Below are 7721 nucleotides of genomic sequence, written 5' to 3' on the forward strand. Positions count from 1 at the left end.
GCTGCCTGGTCAGATGGCGCAAGACCGTCCTGATATTGTGGCTCGCGTGTTCTACGGCAAACTAGAGGCTATGAAAGATTTGTTGTTCAAGAAGCAGATCCTGGGTGTTGTTGTCGCTTATGTATACGTAGTCGAGTTCCAAAAAAGAGGCCTCCCCCACGCACATTTTTTGTTGATCATGGACTCAACATATAAGCTTATTGTCCCGGAGCAGTATGACCGACTCATTTCCGCAGAGCTCCCAGACAAGCATAAGTATCCGGAATTGTATGCAATGGTGGTAAAACATATGATGCACGGACCATGCGGTGCTCTCAACCCGAAGAATGTTTGCATGCAAGAAAACAGATGCAAGTGCAGATACCCACGGTCGTACAATGAAAACACAGCACAAGGGAAGGACTCATACCCAGTTTATCGGCGTAGAGACGATGGAAGACGTGCTAAGGTCCGAGGGAAGATGTTGGACAACAGATGGGTTGTGCCTTATAACCCATACCTTCTGCGGATGTTCAATTGCCACATCAACGTTGAGGTCTGCTCTAGCATAAAGGCCGTCAAATATCTTTATAAGTACATTTACAAGGGTCATGATAAGGCTTCTTTCAGCATCGACCAGCCCGACGCCGATGGTAACATTGATGAGATCAAGAGATACGTTGACGCCAGATGGGTCACCCCTCCGGAGGCTATGTGGAGGATATTTGGCTTCCCACTTTGCGCCAATTACCCGCCTGTCTTGCAGTTGCCTCTTCATCTCCCGAATATGCACGGGGTTGCATTCAATGCGCAGGCTGACTTGAAGAATGTTGTCGCCTCCGAAAATGCTTCAAAATCCATGTTAACGGAGTATTTCAAGGCTAACCAGGAACACCCTCGGGCTAGGCATATATTGTACAAGGATTTTCCCAGAAGCTTCACGTGGCAGAAGAAAACGAAGTTTTGGAAGCCGCGGGTCGAGCGTTTTCAAATAGGTCGCATCGTGTCTGCCAATCCTGCCGAGGGGGAGCGATACTAGCTGCGTGTGTTGCTAAACCATGTTACGGGCAAAACATCCTTCGACGACTTGCTCACCGTAGACGGCGTGCTATGTGGGAGCTTTAGAGAGGCTGCTGAAAGGTTGGGCCTCATCGAGGCAGACAACATGCTCAACGACTGTCTTAATGAGGCTGAGCAGTGGGAAATGCCATGTTCTCTTAGGAGGCTCTTCGCAACCATCTTGGTGCACTGCGAGCCAGGCGACGTGCGTGGTTTATGGGATCGGCACTTTGAGCCTATGTCAGATGACTATCGTCGATCACGCACGTCCCCTGGCGAGGTGGAGCAGATGGTGTTGCTTGACATTAGGGGTATGTTGCAGTCCATGGGTAAAGACATTGTTGATTTCGCTCTTCCAAGCATAGATGATGCATTTGACCCAACCGAGGGCGAGGCAAGAGAGGCCATCGAGGAATCAACCGTGGAGTTTGACGTGGATGACACTAAATTGGCATCTTCCCTGAACTTGGAGCAGAGGGCCGCATACGACGAGATACTAGGGGCTGTTGAACGCGGTGACGGGGGTGTATTCTTTGTTGATGGCCCTGGAGGTACAGGGAAGACCTTCCTATACAGGGTGATGCTTGCCAAGGTGAGGAGCGAGGGCAAGATTGGTATTGCTACCGCGACGTCGGGCGTCGCCGCTTCTATCATGCCTGGCGGCAGGACTGCCCACTCGAGGTTCAAGATCCCATTGAGTTGCGATGATGGCGCCTCGTGCTGCTTCACCAAGCAGAGTGGGACCGCCAAGCTGCTAAGGATGGCCTCATTGATAATATGGGACGAGGCCAGCATGACGAAGCGACAAGCGGTCGAGGCATTGGACAATAGCATGCGCGACATCATGGGAATACGCGACCGACCCTTTGGAGGAAAGACTGTTGTTTTTGGCGGGGACTTTAGGCAGGTGCTTCCGGTCGTCAGAAGGGGGTCGCGGGGCCAGATAATTGATGCAACCCTCCGAAGTTCTCATCTATGGAAGGGTATGCGGCAGCTTCGGCTCATCACCAACATGAGGGCTCATAATGACACGTGGTTTGCCGATTACTTGCTAAGGGTCGGCAATGGCACTGAGGATGTCGACGATCAAGGCAACATTCTACTCCCTGAAGACATTTGTCTGCCGTCTACAGGCGAGGTTGACGACCTGGAGAAGCTTATTGACCACGTGTTTCCGAGTCTAGATGACAACATGTCTGATTCGAATTACATGACATCTCGAGCAATCCTTTCCACGACAAACGACAATGTCGACAAGATAAACATCCGCATGATAGAGCGTTTTCATGGAGATGAAGTAATCTACCATAGCTTCGACAGTGCGGAGGACGACCCATATGGCTACTACGCTCAGGAGTTTCTGAATGGATTGACTCCTAACGGTCTTCCTCCGCATGCACTCAAGCTAAAGCTGAACTGCCCTGTCATACTTCTAAGGAACATTGATCCAGCTAATGGACTGTGTAACGGCACTAGGCTTGTTGTTAGAGGTTTTGAGAGGAACACCATTGATGCAGAAATCGTGATTGGACAACACGCTGGCAGGAGGGTCTTCCTTCCTCGATTACCTCTCTGCCCATCTAAAAACGACATGTTTCTGTTCAATTTTAAGAGGAAGCAATTTCCTATAAGGCTTAGCTTTGCTATGACCATTAACAAGGCTCAAGGGCAGACCATCCCGATTGTTGGTGTCTACCTACCCAATCCCGTGTTCTCTCATGGTCAGCTCTATGTTGCTTTGTCTCGAGCCACCGCGAAGAGAAACATAAAGATACTCATTCAGAAGGAGAAGCCGAAGGAGAAGGCCAACAAGCAAAAGGACAATCCAAAGAAGCGAAAAAGACCGACCGTGTCCTTACTGACCTCGATGAAGAACATCGTCTACAAGGAAGTCCTTACAGGCTGAAGTCCGGTCTTAATGGACCGGCAGGTTCTGTAATGAGAGAGCATTTACTCTTGCGATGGTCAAGATATGTTGTAATTCGTTCTTTTACATATATCTTTTTATTTGGTATTTTGATAGTTGGAAGTATACTCCATTTAGTTGAGCTATTAACTGCATTTCAATAATCAGCCGTCATATTGGCACCATCATCGCTGTTATATAATGATTGGCCTGATAAATACCTGGAACATGCGATGAAACTTTTGTTTTATGGCAAGTGAGCATACCCGTTGTTATTATTTTGGTATTTTGATAGTATGCTTGAATGTAAGTTTATTGGCTCCTTATTATCCCTGTATTATTCTGATAGTTCATAACTATAAGATTCTGATTGGTCTGAATTATAAGACCAACACACGCAGAAGGGAAGTTTGTGTAGCTTTTGAAGATATCTTTTGCATATGTACTTCTAATAAATAATAAAATGCTAGTGTGCGTACTTGCAAATAAGTTTAATTGCCCGCGCGTCTCTGGAGAATGTGACAATGCACATGTCTGATCGTTGAAGTGTGCAATCTTTGGAAAAAAGTTATTTAACAGTTCTATTCAAGTTACATAGTTTTTTCTTGCATGGGTTCATTTACCTTCATGAATTTACTGCGGATCTGAAAGAGTTCTAACCTTAAAAATTGTACAAGGATGCATTAATCTAGGACCTGGCGAGGATTGGTTCAGCGAGCAAGCATTGTTTCATGGATTTCTGGTCCATGAGAACTTGTGTTCGGCTGATATCGGGCATCCTGTGTTGTGGTGCCGTAGCGGGTCAACAAGGATTCGACTTAGAAGGAAAGCAGCGTCAGGAGGCTGTCAGCGTCTGGAGGATATGATTTTTCATTTCTAATTTCTTTTTTTTTTTGAACCAGTATCTTAAGGAGGCTGGTTGGGCTGAGGGTGGTCGACTTATAGGTTGCACCCAGCCAAGACGATTGGCTGTGCAGGTATCAAATGTTTAAATGTGCATCAAAATGTGTATCCTTCTCTAGATGCCATGTAATACTATGTTTCTCTTTTTACCTTCTGATGAGAGCATGCACCAGATTATTCTTTTGGGTACGTCCGTAGCAACTAGCATGGCGAGTAAGGCTCTTAGCTAATTATCTAGATCAAGTATCTGTATTACTTATGGATATTTTCCTATCACATTCTACATCTCATTATATATAGCTCCAAGTCCATGCTAAATAAACGAACCCTAGCAAAATTATGATAGATAACTCCTAAAAGATAAGCTTGGAGGACTTTCTCAGGCCTCAGCCACGGAGATTTATACAGCTTCCCCTTTGTGACCTAGGCGTTTGTGACAGGGTTGCCATGTGGTAGTGGCCATAGTGCCCAAAAGTGTGTCTGTAACAGGAGTCAGCTGAAATGCATTTAGCTGAAAACTTTATTCATATGGTTCGGCAGTGATTTCTGACATCCTATACGGAGCAGACAGCTGATAGAACCATGCCCTATGTGCTGTGCTTATGCCTACATCGTTTGACACGGCATGACCATGATCAATTTTTTTACATATGGAGTACTGATTAGGGAAATGATGGAAGATCCTCAAATAAGCAAATATAGGTGCCATGTTATGACCCTCAACATTAGTTATATTGTCTAACAGGCAAGAGAAATAACATCCATATTTTAGCAATAAATAAAATATAATTTATTGCACAAAATGATCCATATGGAAACTTTTGAATGCGAAGTAGCAACGCACGGGCCTTCCAAAGTCGATGCCATTAGTTGAATATTAAATTTTTGTCCTACTATTTAGCATGCAGGTTATATTTTAATGGCATGTTTAAAACATAACCTCAAACCGAAATTGGAAATAACTTAATTTTAATATATGCAGACTTATTAATATATATCCAAAATAAAAGAATCCAAAATCCAGATATAATATCCGGAAACAAATAATATATTATCGGCATACTTAGTATATATTACGGCAGGTGATCATATCTGGTGTTTATATAATGGCATGTTCGGTGTTTTTCCTTGTAAATATATTAATAAGTTGATAACGCCGAATCACAACTTTGATTCCATTAAATATTTTGTGATTGTGATCAACTGAGTTGATTCATTTTCCGATTTAATAATTATTGTTTCCTTATAAACATCTATAAAATGCTACACCCTTGAATCACCGAAACCCAAACCAGACCGCTCTAACACCCTTGCCACTCCAGCTTACTTTGACATGTCGTCATCCAACAGCATCGATGGGGCTGATGATAACCATCAAGATCAGGAAGAAACTAGGGAGCTCCACCCTGATGATCTTGGTCAACTGGAACAAGATGAGGAAGAACCGCAGCAAGATGTGAATGTTGGTGAGGGATCGGCACCTAAGTGTAAGAAACTAAAGATGCATGATCATACCCTGCCTGTTCAATTCCCATCCACTCTTTCGTCAAACCACTTTGATAACCTAATCCGACGTCGTGAGGTGCATCACATCCCTCATGCACATGTCCCCTCAGGCTGGGATATCCAGCGTGACACGGGGTCAAATGCAGTGAGGAAAGACGTTTGGGGTAGCAACAACTATGAGATTCTGCAAGCACAAAAGCATACTAGCATGTTGGTGCAGGTTTTGATTGATCACATAAATCGGTTGACGAAGGTGGTCGAGAAGCATATCCAAGCATGCGACAAGAAGCCACCACCACCTTCAAACGACCAGGCATGAGGAGGTCTACAATAGTGTTGAGATGTTAGATTGTTACGATTTTTCATCACGTGTAACCGTTCGGAGTTGGAAAATAATAAAGTTTGATTTTCAGTTGATTTATCCATGTTACGTGTCTGCTAAATATGCTCAATGACAATTTTATTTTCCCTTATATCTTATTTATCACCCTAATTACGCTCTAATTTGTCACCCTAATTCTACACGATGATATCGTGTCTAAAAAAACAGCATCAAATGACGCTCTAATTTGTCACCCTAATTCTCAGCCGGAAGTCCTCCATGCAGGCATGCACACGATCTCTCCCATCTCTCTTTGTATTCCTGATGCATACTAGGGTCTCTCGCTGCCGTCCACCTGGGTCCTGGTGCCGCCACGCCTTTGATCTCCTCGTAAAATCCACTACGATCCTTCTCATCCACCTTGGGCAGCAGCAGCCAGGCCTCACGCGTTGAGAGAGAGATAGATGAGCGATTATTTTTTCTGACCGAATGATACCGCTGATGTGTTGCTTCTGCTAATGCATAAACAGAGAGGGGCATGTGTCTAAATCCGTTGCTGCTAATGCATACGCGTAGATAGACAAAGATCATATTGTTTGCTAGCTATGGGAGCGTGTACTTCTACTACTATTACCTTAGGTGCTCTACTATTGTATCTCATTTGTACGTATGTGTGTTATACAGATTGTTGTGATGAAAAAGAATAAACAATATGATCTTTTGCAAAGCTGTGTTGGACTGAATGATTTGTACTCAAATTATATTTTTTGATATACATGAGGATCGTAAAATTATGTGTTAGACATGATTTATGTGAAAATACTAAAATTGTCTATTGTCCCGTAGCTACGCACGGGCAATTACCTATAACATGATTAAAGATATCATCAAGGTAATGGAAAATAACATAATAAAAGGGAAAAAGTAAATAAATTAATGTGAATATCAGAAAGGTTAACAAATATCCATAAAGAAGAAAGTCTTTTTTTCATAGGCAAGTGATAAATCAGATCCGTTTTCATAGGCAAGTGATCATAATGTGAATCAATTCGGTTGATCATGCACCGATTTTGAGATGTCTGTTTCCTTGATTAATAAACAATTTTAAGGGGTTGCCGAATATTAAATATCTGAATATAGATATGTCACCCGCGCAGGCCTAGCCTGCCAAAAACAAATTTTCATCACTATTTCGTTTCCCCTTAGCCCACTATGCTTATATAAAAAAGGCCTGCTGCACCATATTTGTCTCCATCATCATTCTATAGTGGAAAAGTCATTTCCTCCACGACGACTATGGTAATCTCATACAGATCGGTCGCCTCTAAGAGGGTGATGGCGTCGCCGCCAGTTCCTGTCAGCAGTCAACTCATCACCCCTCCGTTGAACAGGAAAGATAGAAGAATCTTTTTGTACGTCTATTTGCCATCACTAGATAATGTGTTATTTTCTTGAAATAATCACCATTGTTTTGCCACTTGGTCTTTTATCTTAAAAGATGGAACACATGGCATACACTAGAACATAATAATAGGCTTGGCGATCAAAACATCTATTGTTGGCTTGTTCATCTTGTATATTAGTTAAAACCAGATGGACAGTGAGTCTGAAATACATAATCGTTTTTTTATCGTGTATAAACCACATGTACCAATCACTAACACAATCACCTGAGTATATTACTAATTGATTAGCATCAATTTATACAGTTTTTGAAGGTACGAGATTCAAGGTCTGGCTGTAATCTCATTGGGGTCGTTTCTTATATTCATTGGGGACTGCATGTTTTCAACACCATTTTTATCCCATATGCAATAGTTCTGATGGCAAGAAGAAAATAAATAAGAAAAACATAATAATATGTATAAATTTGACATGATTAGTGTTGGGCCACTATAATGTTATGCTCCTTGTCTGTTTAATTTTATGCTCCCCTTGCAAAATAATTTTACCTCATCCTTTTGTTTTATTCTACTTACAGGAACTTGAATTTTCATCGTGCCCAAATGGAGCACATATATCAGAATTGCTGGAATATTGAAGCTA

The sequence above is a fragment of the Triticum aestivum genome, chromosome 5D (assembly GCF_018294505.1).
Source record: "Triticum aestivum cultivar Chinese Spring chromosome 5D, IWGSC CS RefSeq v2.1, whole genome shotgun sequence".
NCBI lineage: Eukaryota > Viridiplantae > Streptophyta > Magnoliopsida > Poales > Poaceae > Triticum > Triticum aestivum.